The sequence below is a fragment of the Bactrocera tryoni genome, chromosome 2 (assembly GCF_016617805.1).
Source record: "Bactrocera tryoni isolate S06 chromosome 2, CSIRO_BtryS06_freeze2, whole genome shotgun sequence".
In the NCBI taxonomy this organism is placed as follows: Eukaryota; Metazoa; Arthropoda; class Insecta; order Diptera; family Tephritidae; genus Bactrocera; species Bactrocera tryoni.
This window is the reverse complement of record NC_052500.1, coordinates 79,055,519-79,072,069: the sequence shown is the minus strand read 5'-3', so window position 1 is coordinate 79,072,069 and position 16,551 is coordinate 79,055,519. Positions and strand designations below refer to the sequence as shown.

The 16,551-nt window shown below is 32.5% G+C and overlaps 1 protein-coding gene across 8 annotated transcripts in view; it reads right to left on the bottom strand.

Moving 5' to 3' along the window:
* The window catches only part of LOC120767315 (protein piccolo), a 77,608-nt gene that overhangs the window by 39,051 nt on the left and 22,006 nt on the right, over positions 1 to 16,551 (bottom strand). For 4 of the 8 annotated variants that reach the window (XM_040093241.1, XM_040093244.1, XM_040093243.1 and 1 more), the window contains exon 1: positions 5,833 to 6,179. The exons of 2 other annotated variants lie outside the window; for them this stretch is intronic. The gene's annotated coding sequence lies outside the window, so the exon portion shown is untranslated. Of the gene's footprint in view, positions 1 to 5,832; positions 6,181 to 16,551 lie in introns of those variants that run through there. 2 more of the 8 variants (XM_040093246.1, XM_040093249.1) reach the window with 1 other exon arrangement.

Here is a 16,551-nt window from a genome sequence, read left to right as displayed (position 1 = left end):
GCAAAGTGTTGAGTCGATTCTATCTCATCTTCTTCCAAATCGCTAATGCAACTGGTATCCGGTATAGTATTAAATTTCCGCATGAATACCCATTGTGCAGTGTCCAGTTAGAATTGCTGCAACCATTGAAAGGAGGGGGTTTGCTGAGGGTAAAAAGTGCACTCGATTTCCTCTGATTTACCTTCCGGCAGAAATGTCAGCATGGCTACTAGTAGAATACCAACTCAGAATTTAAGGGAACGCTAAGTTAACAATTTTATCTGTACGGGATGTCCCATAACAATTGCTTTAACCCAAGCAAGACTTCATACCGAATCACTTGGATCACGGACTCGCCAAACCGAGCTCCTTCTCAGCCCATATATCGGCGAGGTGTTGTGTGAGGGAAGAAGTCGTTGAAGAAGAGGGGCAGTGAGCCTCTTTGCGGATGGGTCAAAGCTTTGGGCGAAAGCTGGTGGAGGGATTTACTGTCAGGAACTCTCTATCAATTCCAGCTCTAGACTTCTTGGCTATTGCAGTGTTTTTCAAGCCGAGCAGTAGATTTACTGCTCCGAAGTGCAGCTTCCTTTAGAGAGTGTCCATGCACCCAGATGGCAGGGCGGCGATATTAGCCTTGAACTTATTTATAGTGAGTTCAGTGATGTTCAAGGATTGCCTAACCTCGCTATCGCCATCTCACTCCGAACTGGTGGGAATGGAAATTAAACGCCAGTGTTTCTATAGCTTCACAAAGGAGCCCAAATAGCAGTCCATGTGCGATCTCTCTATATCAACCATCTAACCTAATCTAACTTAACATAACCTAACCTAAAAAGTCTATACGATTAACTATATACTCCTGACAAAACCTTTCTTGCTGAAATTGCTGCTTTTCAGATAAACTAACGGTACTTTGCGATAATTTCTTAAATATCATACCAAAAATTTGTGAAACCATTGTCGGCAAGATCAGCAAGCCAAATGATCTTCATTACACGAAGTGATCTTTATGGTACATAAAATTGACAGCTGTCAATAAATAATACTTACAGCTGAATCAAATTACCAGCAGGATATCGCACTGTTGCTGCTTACAAATGGATGTAAAATTCACGGAAAACCATAACAAATGCGTGTAACGGCAACCAAAGCCTAACAAATGGTTAGGCAGCAAACGTAAAACGCATCATAAAAGCGTGTAATAAATTCGCACTCATACGGAGCTCAAACGCGGCAAAATACATACATACAACTCGTATAATAAGCGCATGAGGTAATAATAAGCTTAAAGCATTAAATACACTCGCCTGAGCAAAGAGGATCCTGACATGATCATTAATGAGGGAATATCAACATTTTATTGATTTGTGCGTGTGTGTGTGTTTTATAGTAATGCAGTATACTGTTTGGCCTCGTTTTTGTCAAATCTTCAATTTGCGGACATTCATTTTTGCGCTGACAAATAGCGCGAAATTGATCAGTATGATCGGCAATGATCATGCTATGTGATCTTCTTGAACCCCAAATAAAGCAAGTAACTGTGTTTGAACTCTAATTCAATTCAGCTAGCCATTTGAGGCTGTTCAAATTTGAGGAAATACTGCTGACTCATAGTATACGGTTGGAGTATGATTTCAAAGTGCCAGGCGACATACGCGCAACAGCTGATCGTCACACATATGTACCTATACGCACTGCGGTTTGCTTGCTTGTAAGTAAAGTGTGTGGGTATTTTTTATGTTTTCTTTTTTATCACAAAAGCGTACAAATTATTCATGATCACATCACGTCATAGTGCCCTGATCGCTTACCAAACCAAGAACAAAATGTAGAAAAAAAATACGAACTCAATTCAATGCGATCATGAAATGTTCTAATGAAGTAGAAAATGCGATAAACATTTTTGAGCGTGAGATGGAACCTTTTAGTGTGATTGGTCGCACATTTTTCATTTTTTTCTTCTGCTACTCGCTTTCAATGCCTTGTGGCAAGGCATGAATGTCTTGAGTGTCTGTCGGGCTGAACTTGGCTGGCATTTACTTAGTGGTTGCTTGCCTTTGGGCTAATAGGGCAGTCAGAGCAAACATTGTTGTTGTTGTTAGGTATGCTATGCATGTGTGTGTAGGTGAGTAGGTAGGTGGCGGCGTTTCTGGCACAAGGTGAATGCGGTTGCCAGCCGCCAGGAGGCCAAATACTCGAGTATTGAGTGCGGAGCGTGCGATCTATTACAAAGCGCTGATGTCTGCCAGGCCACATTCTTCTTAAATACAACAACCAACCAAGTATATAACTAAGTATATTTATGCAATACATATATATTTATTTATGTATGCCATTTGGGCCGCTCAATCGGCGGCACATTTAGTCGGTGCGTGTGGCGTACTTACACATACAAACATATGTATGAACATAGCTATGCATTTAGTGCCAAGCGGAATGATTCATCACGTCCATTCATATCAACAACACTGTGCTGCTGCCTGTAACGCTGGCCCGCCTGCTCGACGGACGCGCACTCAGTCATCCATTGTGCTTCCTCACCTCTATTATCGTCTTTTCAAGCATAAATACAGACAAGCAACAACAACACGCAATAAATAAAATTAATTTGTATGAAAAAGTGCAGTGCGGCGCTGAGAACTTCCACATACATACATACATGCATAGGTATAAGTACAATTATGCATAAACAACATCAACTACAAACTTCGTATCTGCGGGAAACTGCAGAAAGTGTTTTTTTTTTTCATTTTTCAAGTAGAAAATTTATTGCATGCACCCACACACACACACAAGTATATGTGCGCGCACCTTTAATAAACTCATGCATGCATTTATTTAAATAGTTTATGTGGAACATTTGCGTTCTCACGCAGCTAACCGCATTTTTCGTGATTAATGGGCATGAAAGCCAAGAGAAAATAAAAATTTAGAAGGAATTTGTGCTCTTTTTAAAGAAAATAAACAAAAAAAGTTTTACAAGTTTTCTTTTCACTATATTTTTTAGCATAGTGATTATGTGTTGCTAATTTGATAATCGATTTTTTAATAATAATAAAAAATTTAGCCAATAATTTCAAAATCTCGGCCCAAAAACAATATTTCTTTTTAGTTTTTGCAAGAAATGTAATACTTTTTTAGTAAATATAGCGAATACAATTTTTTCGAAAACTTTTTTTTTTATTTTGATAGAAAACTAATACTTTTTTTGAGAAAGTGTTCAACAATCTAATAGTTTTTGGGTAAATGTAGCAAAAAAAAACTTCGAAAATTTTCGAAATTGGAAAATTCGAAATTATTTTTCTTTGGGAAAAAATGTAATATCTTTTCCTGATTAACTCTTCAACTTTCTCAAAAACCGAAATAATAAACAGAACTAATTAATTACTTATACATATATATACATTTTTAATTTATGTTTATCCGTTATCTTTTATCGAATCATTATCATTTCTATTGGTGAATTTAGTGAAAATAATGAAGAAATTCGCTAAATTTTGAAATTTTTGTATAAAAAAGGGAAGAATGCTACGCAAGCCACCAATGAAACTTGTTAAGTTTACGAAGATGATGCTGTATCAGTTCGTGTAGCACAACAATGGTTCGCTCACTATCGTTCTGGAAATTTCGATGTGAAAGATGCATCTCACTGTGGTCGACCTATCGTTGAAAAAGTCGATGAAATTATGGAAAAGGTTGACCAGGACCATCACATAAGCAGTCATGACATCGCTAAGGAACTTAACATACATCCTCAAACGGTTTTGAACCATTTAAAAAAAGCCGGCTGCCAAAGGAAGTTCGATGGGCACTACATGAATTGTCTGTGGAAAATTTAATGAACCGAATTTACATCTGCGATTCTTTGCTGAAATGAAATGAAATCTAACCATTTCTGAAGCGAATGGTAAGATAAGACGAAAAGTGGATTAAATACGACAATAATGTGCCAAAAAGATAATAGTCCAAGCATAGTGAAGCTCAACAAATGGTCGCAAAGCCAGGATTGACGCCTCGAAAGGTTATGCTGAGTGTTTGGTGGGATTGGAAAGCAAACATCCACTATGAGATGCTCCAGCATGGTCGAACGATTTATTCTACATTTTACTGTCAACAATTGATGAGATTGAAGCAAGAAATCGAAGAAAGAAACGGCCAGAACTGATCAACAGAAACGGCTTCGCCTCCATCAGGACGACGCTAGACCACACACATCTTTGATGACTTGGCAAAAACTGGGAGAGCTTGGCTGGGAAGTTTGGATGCATCCACCTTATAGCCCTGACCTTGCACCATCGGACTATTATTTGTTTCGGCCAATGCAGAACTGCCTTAATTGAGTAAAGTTGGCTTCAAGAGAAACTTGTGAAAATTACTTGTCGCAGTTTTTCGCCGAGAAACCAGAAAAGTTCTACACTGATGGAATAACGTCTCTAGCGGAAAAATGGCAAAAAGTGGTCTACCAAAATGGTACATATTTGGTTCATTAAAGTTCATTATAAATATAAAAAAAGTTGAAATTTGATTAGAAATACGAAAAGACTTTTTCGACCACCAATATTTTTTATTTTTATTAAGTTTTTTTATTTCAAATACTGTTTGGTTTTAAAAATTATTTTATTATTATTCTTAGTTAAACAATATGTTCTTATTTTCTTTATTTTTTTATTTTTTTCTGACATTTATTTTGTTTTTTTTTTTGATTTCAGATATTTTTATTAAGTAAAATTATGTATTTTTATTTTACATTTTTTTTTATTTGTGTTTTGATATTTTCTTTTTTTATTTTCAGATATTGCTTTTTATCTACTTTTTCTGCTAAATGTTGTAAAACCAGAAATAATTTTTCATAGAAACGTTTATTATAAAAATATTTCTTTTCCACAAAAACATATACATACCTAAAATATGTAATATTTCAAAATTCGAATATTTGAACCATTTTTAAAACATATATTATTATTTTTGGTATTAAATTTAATATTTCAAATAAAATTATTTTTTAATATTATTTTTTAGTAATATTAATATTAATTCAATATGGTGAAGCATATTTAGTTTAAAAAAGAAACTACTTCAAATTTAATAAATATATAGTCCGTTTCTAAATTAATTTCCTCCAGATATTTTTTCTTTTTATAACAAACCAAAATTGTTTATATATGTATATTACTTATTTCATTTTGGGTTTGTTTTTTTACCAATATTTTTTATATTTAAAAAACAAAAAAATTATTTTATATCAAAAAAAAAATATTTTGTATAAAAATATATAAAAAATTTAAATATTCAAAAAGAAAAATTTTAATAATTTTTATAAAAATTTTTAATAATTAAAAAAACAAAAATTTAATAATTTGTTATACAAAATATCTTTTTTAAAACATGAAATAATTTTTTTGTTATTCTACTTTATTTATTTATTTAAAATTTCGCATGTACTGTGATATGTAATTTTTTGCTCAAATCATGACTTATTTATTAAACAAAATTATATTAATCATTTTTAAACATAAACTTCAGAGAAAGGGTTTTTTATCTTTACTTTTTTATACATGTACATATTATTATTCTTTTTTTAATATCATAAAATAAGGGACATTTTTCTATAATTTTGCCTTTTCCTGCGGTTCTATCTTATATCACTTGCAAAATGTGTGTATGTGCATTGGTTAAACACAAAATAAATCTCGACGTTTTAAATGAAAGTGCAAATAAAATAAATATTTCAGTTTCTTATTATTATTTTTTTGTTTTGGTTATAAAACACCAAAAATGTTATCACCGGGCAGCACTCACACACAATAAAATTTATCAGTCAACAGTCAAGTTGGCGAACAAAATTACTCTTACACAACTCGCAAAACGGTAATTTGCAATTTTTTCACAATCTCAAAAAACGCACAGCATTAAATAAACCAAATTTAAACAATTTCGCGCATTAAAGCGTCTTTTTTTTGGTTGCAAAAATCGCCCGACGAAGAATCGTGGTAAATTTTTAAATGATGTTGACACTTGAATTACGCGGACTTACGCGCTGCGACGACAAACATCAACAGCTGGCAAACAAAAAAGCTGAACTGAATTGCGAACGCAACTTAAACGAACTGGAGTGAAGTGGAATACCAGTAAAGAAGTACGGAAGAAAGACAGTTGAAGCGCGAAAAGGCGAACTGCACGCCGCGATGTGTGGACGCGCAATGAGCTGAGACGCGCGTCGAGCGTAGCGTCCAAGCGACTACGACGCCACAGTTGGGGCGCAGTGACGTTGAGACATATCAGCAGCAACAAAAGCAACAATACGAGAATCAACAACAACCATACGAGAGTCAACAACAACAATACGAGAGTCACACAACAAGTTGAAGCGCGTCTGAGCCGCAGCAAACGGCGTTACAAGCAGGGCTCACACACAACTTGGAATGTATATGGGTGTGTGTGTGTTTGTGTCGCTGAACGTTGTCAGTAGCTATGCGGGTTTTGTGTGTGTGGTTTCATTTCGTGTGCTCTGCGCTTGGCTATAAATTGATCTTGTTTTGTTGTTGTGCATTATTGGCGTTATTGATCATGTTGCAATTGCTGTTGTTGCTCTGGTTGCTGCTTGATGGTGACTCGAAATGTGGTTAGCTTTTTTTGTACCCATTTGAGTTGTGGTTGTGGCCGCTTTTAATTTCGTTTCAAAATCGTTATTGTTGCTATTTCCTTTATACATACGTACATATTGCTGGCTGGTGCGCTTCCTTTGTGGCAATGAGGCGCGCGATCACTACTTTTAGCAAACAGTCATGGACACAGCGCGCTGCATGATGACGCCAACGTCACGGCAGGAAAAGTGACCAAGCTGTTAAATGTTTGGTGTCCGGTAGACTTACACACACACACACATGCACGTATAAGCGCACACGCACACCCATGCAGGCGGTGGCAAAAAAGGCAGTGGAAGTGGTCGGACAGGCCGAAAGTGGCATGCAGGCGTGCAGACCAGACAGACGTCCATTGCTGGGCACGCAGCCGCCAGAAGTTGCAACAAAGCAGCAAATTGCTGTTGCTAATGCCCAAGTTGTGTGGACTGTCTGTCGTTGGCGTTGTGCGCTTGCAGAGATGTTGGTTGCGGCAACAGTTTTGGTCAACAGCTTAGGCTGCGCAGCACAAACGTCCCACTTGCTACAGCAGCGTTTGGTGTGGGCAATTGCAACTTGTTGCTGTGAATTGGGTTGGAGTTCTTGCATAAATTTGTTAAATAAAGAGTTTTATTTCCCTGAGTTGGCTTAAATTTTATTGAAATAAATAAGAGAGCGACACTTGTGCTCGAATCGGGTTTTTTAAGACCTAATATACATAGTGAGCGATTTTTATAGAAGCATAGAATAGATGTCTAAAATATATATGGTATATCATCAATCCATGAAAGTTAACAAGAGTTTGTTGTACGCTAGGCACTGTAGAAGTAAATGTTTTATTGAGTTCCGGAAATAGGAAAAAAATTATTATTTTAATTATAAAGAGCCATATCTGTCTATCACGGCGACTAAGCCAAGAATTTTGTATTTGATTGCTATCGTCTACTCCACATGCTAAATAGACAGCTAAAATGAGCTGCCTCGTCATATAAAAAGTAGCTGAGAGCAACTACCCTCTCTCTTCAATGTAAACATAAGAAATGCATTTGCAATTGATATATTTTTTTAAGCTGTAAGAAGGGTTTCAAATCGTCATGCTACTTGAGTGGTGTATCCACTAAAACACATTCCACTTTCTTTTATAGATTTTTCCTTACTCCAAGACCTTTCGTGTTACTTCAAAGCAAGGTTTCCAAGATGGAAAATTGCAGATCAGTTTCTACACTGCCTGCGTCCAGCGCTGTCTAATGCTTTGTAGCCAGCATCAAGCTGTTTGAATCACTTTCTATTGACTCGAATACTTTGAGGCCGCGGAGTGTTCATTCATATGCCAATTTAGATGTCAAGACCTTCGAATGTTATGAATGACGAAAAATTCAGGTATCGAGACCCTCAAATGTTATAAATGAAGACAAGTTTGGAAAATTATTTCGAAAATATTTTGAAATTTTTATAATTATGGAAATTTGTTCTATTTAATATTTTTCTTAAATAATTTGTATTTATTATAAATAAATTTTAGTAAGAAAAAATGAAATTTTAATTCTTTGTGTTATAGTTTGTGATTTATAATTATTTTAGACTTTTTTTTTCAGTATTTTAATATTTATTTTTAAATTATTTTCATATTTTTATATCGTTATTATAATTCCTAATTGTCGTTTTTTGTTATTAAATTATTATTATTCCTAATTTTAATTTCTGTTATAATAATATTAATTAATTACTTTGCGATATTTGTTGTTTTTTAATTTTTATATTTTTTATTTTGTTTTAATTTTATTATTATTATATTTTTTGTTTTTGTATTTAATTTTAATATTAAATTTTTCCTATTTCACATTTTACTTTAATTTACTTTAATTAATTGTTTAAGCATTTTTTAATTTTTTAATATATGTATATTATAAAATTACCTTTTTTTATTTCATTATTATAATTCCTAATTGTCGTTTTTTATTATTAAATTATTATTGTTTTGATGTATTTTTTTTAATTTCTTTAAAAAAATTTTATAATAATTGTAATAATTATTATTAATTTTAATTTTTATTTATTATTTTAATTATTTTGCGATATATGTTATTTTTTTTTTAATTTTTAATTTTTATTATTTTCAATCTTAATTTCTTTTAATATTAATTTATTATTTTAATTATTAAATTATTTTGTGATAGTTTAGTTATATATTTTTTAATTTTTATTGATATTAATTTATTTTAATTTAATTTTTATTATAATTTTTTTAATTATGGTACTTAATATTCTTGTTAATATTAAAATTTATTTTATTATATATTGGTATTTGAATTTTTTATTTATTTTTTTTTATGAATTTTAGTTTATTATTATTAGTATTTTGACGTATTTTTAATTAATCTTTATATATTTTTTTATTATTATCATTATATTATTTTTATTAAAACTTAATATATTTTTTTAATCAAAATTATATTATTAATTTTTTTTTTTTGGAATTCATTTATTTAATTAATTTTTTAATAACAATTTAGTCTTTTTTATCCATATATAAAATACAAGTTTTTTACGCACAATCTTCTACCCTTCCACTTCTCCAATATTCGCTGCCACCAATTTCAACCTTAAATATCTGTCAAATTTTCAATTTTTCAAGTGAACACGCTTCATTACAAGCAATTTAATTTTCAACTGCGTTTATGTTTTCTAATCTTTAACTTAGCCAAGCTATTTGGTGTTGTTTCCCTTTGTTGTTGCTGCCGTTTGTGTTACATATTGCTGTTTTTCTACGTTTTCAGTCACATAATTGCTGTTAAGCTTTTGTTTTGTTGTTTTTGTTTACTAGCTTTTCGTTTGTTAAATTCATAATTTCGCTATCACTTGAATTGTTTTGATTTCGTTTCATGTTTTTGTTTATTTGTTTCGTTTGCAAACTTATATTGTTAAGTTTTTGTTTGATTGCGCTTGTTGGTGTGTTTTTGTTTGATAAATTTCATTTATCTCTTGTGGCGTGTAGTTCCTTTATTTTCTCAACATTTCGCAAATGTAACGTTTATGTGCAACTATTTGATTGAATTTTGTAAAGAAATTGTGAAAGAGAAAATGAAAAAAAATTAAAATATTCATATTAGGGTGGGTCAAAAAAATTATTCATAATTTTTTATTTTTTAGAATAAGAAAAAAATAGGAAATTGCAAATAAAATTAAGAAACTGAAATATAATAATATTAATTCCTAATAATATGGAGAGCAGAATATAAAGTGTAACAAATTATCCTTTTTTTTTAACCACCCTAATACACATGCTATATATGTATGTTTAAGAAGAAACTAAAATATAGTAATATAAATTCCTAAAAATATGGATGGTAGAGTATAAAATGAAAAAAAAACGTTTTTTTTAAGCACCCTAATACACATACTATACATGTTTCAGAAGAAAGTGAAATATAATAATATTAATTCCTAATAATATGGAGAGCAGAGTATAAAGTGAAAAAATTAGTTTCGGGTTTTTTTTAATCACCCTAATACTTAATATATGTTTGTATGTTTGTCTAAAAAGTGATAATTTATCGCGCTTCGTCTCGAGACTGATTGAAGTAATTAATCACCTTTTTTGTGCACACAAATATGTTATATGCAGTTGTTGTTGTTTTTATTTATTTATTGTTATTAGGTGATTTGTAACAGTATTATCTGGCTATTACAACTGCGAGCGTCTATAGTAGAAAATTAATTAAGCCAGCTTTCGCTGGGCGCAATAGTTGGGAAGTGTGTTGTTACTAATTTATTTTTTTTTTTGTAATTTTGATATTTTTTATAATTTTTTTATATTTTTTTTCTTAAATTTAAAATTTTTTAAGTTTTTTAGGTTTTGTGTTTTTATGATTTTTATTTTTTATGTCTTTCACAATTATTATTTTTTAAATTTTTTTCTTTATTTTTAATTTTTTCATTTTTTTATAGAATATTCCGATCTAAATATAATATAAATAAAAAAAACATAAATTTAAACGATAAATATTTATATTTTTTGCTTTTGTATTTTTTTATTTTTAATATTTTTTGTAAACTCTTTTAATTTTTCCATTTTTCAATACATATTTTTTAGTTTCGAATTTCATTAAGGCAAAACAACAACAGCTGCTAAAGTGCACCCTCAACATGATTAATGATAAGAAGCTACAAGGTGTCACTAATTAGTTGGCAATCTCAACGTTAAATTCGCTTTTCGCAACAATTCCATAAATGTTGGTTTTTAAGACACCGCAATTTTTGGTATGACTTTCGCACATAATTGCGCTTACCTTGCAGCTGTATGTCAATTTGCCGCTTTCAAGCGTTATGAAATCACTGTCTCGCGGCCTTTCTTAGTTAAAGCAAAGTTCAAATATTTCCATTTATTTACTTATTTTCTTCGTTCATTTTGTACGAACTCAACTCCTTTTTTTATTTTTATTTGTTTATTTACTGATCTAACTGCGCTCAGACGCTGGATGTGTGGAGCAAGCTATTTTATCATTTGCCCTTCTAGGCATTAGCTAAGCTGTTACACTTTCATAGAAGTCATTTAAATGAGGTACACACAAGTAGATATTATGATCTAATATTTATATGGAAATAAACTTTGTCAACATCAAGCAAATTCCTCAGCGTGTGCGCAATTCTCGCAATTTTTCTTCATAACTACATTCCTATATTTGTATTATATATATACATATGTATGTATACATAGCTACTTCTGTACATTAAGTTTGAGAAATTAAGTAATTTGCTTTAGTAGTTCACTTAGTATGCTTGTATGTATGTTTACCGCTGACGAAAGGTAGTATACGCGGAATATAAAAATCAAATGAGAAAGCAAATATTTTGTTTTTTTGCCCAGAAAGTGCGAAACTTGCTTAAACGGGGAAGCGGCACTATGAAAAGTGATGAGTGATAAAATTCAAGAATTTTAAAACGTACACACGTATTTCAAATTCCAGCCAGTAGAGACAGAGGAAGAGTATTATACATTTACTCAATTTTATCTATCGGGTTGTCGAAAAAGTCCTTTCGTATTTCTAATCCAACTTCCACTAATTTTTTTTTATATTTATACTATTAAATAAATAAGTTTTGGTCGACCACTTTTTGCCAATCTTCCGCTTATTCCATCAATGAAAGACTTTTCTGGTTTCTAGGCAAAAAACTCCGACAAGTAATTTTTACAGACCGCTCTTTAAGCCAACTTTATTCCATGGTTTAAGGTCAGGAAACATTGCTTTTATATAAATTTTCTAAAATATATGAAATTGGAAGCAACTTGAAGCTTTGTTTTGAAAAAAATAATGTCTTAGTCTCATATACATATGTATGTATGGGTACCATAAATCCAAACCTATTACAAAAAGGTGTTATAAAGTTATTAAACCTTTCGAAGCTCATGAATCAACATATAACCTGTTTTAATCCACATTTGTTTCAAAAGTCAAACGGTGATTTTTTGTTGCTTTATCGGTAGAAAAAATTTTAAGAAGTCGATATGGATCGGTTTCGGTTACATAAATCTTACGCGTGGACTGGCTGTTGGTGATTGTCACTGTGAACAAAAATTTCATGAATTAACAGAAATTTCGTAACTTACAATTGTTTTCAGGGTAGAAGCGCTAAATTCACAACGAAAGCAAAAGTAATTTCGTTTTAGATGTGACCTTTGGACCTCCTCAACAAAATTTGGGATCAAAGTAGGTTTAATTCTTGAACCTTTTGCCGTTAATATTTGGCCAAACGTCAAGCAAGTTCTTAAAATAAGGATTGGAATTATAAATTTTTATTCCAAAAACAAAGTATATTTAAGAAAAATGTTATTCTTGGTAGTGTTACTAATTATATTGGGTAGTCGAAAAAGTATTTTCGTATTTTGTCAATAGATGTCGTTGCAGTCGTATATCTCCAGTGCTATCAATCACATATCCATATAGTGTTGAAGAGGTGAGATTTTACGCTTCGTTTAACCAAAAAAAAAAAAATTAAATTCGGGGAAGTTGAAAAAAAATGTTAAAAAACGAGTAAAAATAATGAAGAAATTCGCTATATTTTGAAAGTTTTGTGTAAAAAGGGGAAGAATGCCACGCAAAACCACCAATGAAATTTGTTATGTTTACGAAGACGATGCAGTTCGCTCGCTTCCGTTCTGGAAATTTCGATGTGAAAGATGCACCCCGCTCTGATCGACCTATCGTTGAAAAAGTCGATGAAATTATGGAAAAGATTGACCAGGACCGTCTCATAAGCAGCCATGACATCGCCTGGGAACTTAACATTCATCATCAAACGGTTTTGAACCATTTAAAAAAGGCTGGCTACAAAGAGAAGCTCGATGTGTGGGTACCACATGAATTGTCCGTGAGCAATTTAATGGACCGAATTAACATCTGCAATTCTTTGCTGAAACGAAATGAAATCGAACCATTTCTGAAGCGAAAGGTAACAGGAGACGAAAAGTGCATCAAATACGACAATAATTTGCGAGAAATATCTTGCTCCAAGCGTGATGAAGCTCAAAGCCAGGATTGGCGCCTAAGTGTTTGGTGGGATTAAAAAGGAATCATCCACTATGAGCTGCTCCAGCCTGGTCGAACGATTGATTCCACATCTTATTGTATTGAATATTGTATATTATTAAAGTAAGTAATCGAACAAAACGGCCAGAACTGATCAATAGAAAGGGCTTCGTCTTCCATCAGGACAACATCTTGCACCAACGGACTACCATTTGTTTCGGGCAATGCAGAACTTCCTTAAGAGTAAAGTTGGCTTCAACCAGAAAAGTTTTACACTGATGGAATAATGTCTCTAGCGGAAAAATGGCAAAAAGTGGTCGAGCAAAATGGTATCTTTACAAAGTATAATGACTGTTTACGTTTGAAGTTCATCTCTATTGCACCACCGCAGTGTTTCTCACAACACTATGTACACAGCCTAAACACGCCAAAACAAAACCATACATACATATAAATATAAATAAATTGTATTCTACATCGAAAGCGCTACTCAATTTCACTTTCATTTAAAAATAGCGCTTAACTCACGCACATAATTTTTCAAAACAAACAAATATATTTTCTTAAATTTTAAACATTGTTTCCTACTCTGAAATTTATTGCTTTTGCCCGAAATTCGCGCATAAAAAATACAACAAATCAGCCGAATTCTATGTAATTACTTTATTTATTAAATTAAATGTTTAAATACACGTATTTATACGCCCACAACAGACGGCCGCGCAAAAGGCGAATGAAATCAACACCAAAACGAAAACTAAAGCAAAAAGTAATTAAAGAGTGGAAGAAATTAACAACAAAGCACAAAGTAAAGCACCGTTCTTGATATTGTTGTACAAAAGTCATTTTGGTTATGATATACAATATGTATAGCATAAACAGTTTTCAAAAAAATTTATGAGTAAGGTGGTCTTGCTTTTGAAGTGGAGGTGATTTTAACTAAGTCTTTTGGTTCGCGGCCTCAAGAAACTTGGACTTTTAGCATCATTTTCTGACGGCAATTCAAAGTATTATTCTAATAAGCAACTTTTTTGTTTAAAATTGTTCTTCGAATACACTATTTTGCCATTTAGACTCTAAAGATTATTCGTTTTCTATATTTTCGGCCCAAAACTGTCTGGGAAATATACTCGACTCAGTTATTGTTCTTCATATACATTTCCTTAGTGGTTATTACTAAACAAAGCAACTAACAAGATTATAGCTCGTCATATTTATTATTATTTTTTTTTTTTTTTGTGATAGACTAAATTGTCAACAACATTTAATTTTATATTTGTCAATGACTCTGCACAACACCTGTTTGTCGTCGCATTCCGTCAAGCGCTTAACGAGTTATGTCTGCCTGTTCGTTTGCTTGTAAGTTTCCGGAATAGCAAGTGTTCCGCAGAAATCGCAAACGGTTGTGGTGTCTAATAGTCGTAGGCAGCCGTGGGCGTTAAAAATGTATCGATGCAGAACAGAATGTGGCGCTTTTCGACGCCTACCAACGCTGCTGACAGACTGCATTTTAATAACTCTGATTGCTAACGGCAATTTGTTGAGCAGTAGGTGCAAATACAATCAATTAAAAGTGTAAATTGAATGATTTTTTCCAGTAAAATATGCGATATGTTATAATAGAGAGATAAAGTTGATAAAAGTTAAGGCTATGAACAGATGGAGAGTTTGAGTTGAAGCATACATTTTGAGATAAAGTTAAGGTTGCAGTCAATGTTAAGACACAGATAAAGTTACTGCAGAGATAAGATTAAGTAGGTTGAGATTTTAGATCTAGAAATACGTTTATGAAGAGAGATTAGGGAAAGGTGTAAACTTTTATAAACTAGTAAGAAATGGTCGAAAACAAAAGAAGAGTAAAATAAAAATTAAAGACGCAAATAAAAGTTAGATAATTTAGCTAAATTATTATAGTAGTTCAAGGTAAAAAGATAGATCATGATATAGTTAAGTCATAGATAATGTCAAAAGATGAGATAAAGACGAAAGAAAACAGTTATTTAAATAAGAATTAATATATAGAGGAAAAAATAGTTAGAGAGAAAGAGAAAATAGAGAAGATGGAGATAATGAGCATATATAAATGTTTGTATATATAAATAACGGTATTGGTAGAGTTAGAGAGCTAAATTTTTAAAAGATAGCAATATAAAGAAAGTTAGTACAAAGAACTATATAAATTGCCCTAAAGATTTTGAAGATAGAGAAAGCTCGAGGGAGATAAGTATAGGCTTTGTAATAAAAGAAGTGGAAATAAAAGAGAAATTAGTAGAAGTGCAGCTACTCAAAAACTTAAATACTTAGGAGTAAAAATAAAGTTTAGCGCACAATAGAGCTAAGGTCGCGGTACATTCCTCATTTATCAATCTAATCTAAGGATAAAGTTTCTTACATTCTTAAGAAAAAATTATAACGAGTCTGCAATTAAAATATATAGATACGAAAAAATGCAGAAATGCTAGTTGAAAATTTAATAACCCTTGTTTGGTGTGCATGTGTGGTTTTCAATGAGGCAACACTTTATTCGGAGCTGTTCTCTTTGACAGCTGTAATTTAATTTATAACCACGTAAACGTTGTCTACGACAATAAAGAAGAAGAAGAACGTGATTTATATTCAGTTTGATTCGTCATTCCATAATATAAAAACTTACTCGGGAACAACGTTTGCAAATCGTGTAAATTTATTGCCAAAATAATGATTCGACTCGAGCGATATAATTTTCGTTCAACCATGAATCGGTTTCGCACCACGTTGACTGAAGTGGCTAATGCTTATACTCATACTGGATGAAGCAAATGAGTCTAGTAGTGAACGAGGGCAAGACGAAATACCTCCTGTTATTAAATAAACAGTCGTCGCCCTCGCGACTGGGCTTCCACGTCACTGTTGACAGTCATAACTTCGAAGTCGTAAATAAAAAATTTCGTCTATTTTGGAACCAGCATCGACACCAACAACAACGTCAGCCTCGAACTCCAATGCAGAATATCTCTTGAATGTTCTGCAGAAAATTTATGGTTTTTTGTGCTTTGGCAACGGCAATTATCGCATCCGATGGAACGATGAGCTATGCGAGTTATACGAGTTATACGACGACATTGACATATTTCAGTGAATTAAGAAACAACGGCTACGCTGGCTAGATCATTTCGTCCGAATGGATGAAAACATTCCAGCTCTGAAAACATTGGACGCAATATCCATTGGGGGAAGCAGAGGAAAAGATCAGGTGGGGAAGGACCTGGCTGCAATTGGTATCTCGAATTGGCACCAAATTGCGAAAACAAGAAAACACTGGCGCCCTGTTGTTAACTCGACTATAATCGTGTAAGCTGTGTCTACGACAGTAAAGCAGAGAAGAAGAGACGCCGTACAGTGCGCACGGTAGACGCTATTGCTGCCGTGCAGCACAGAATCAAAAA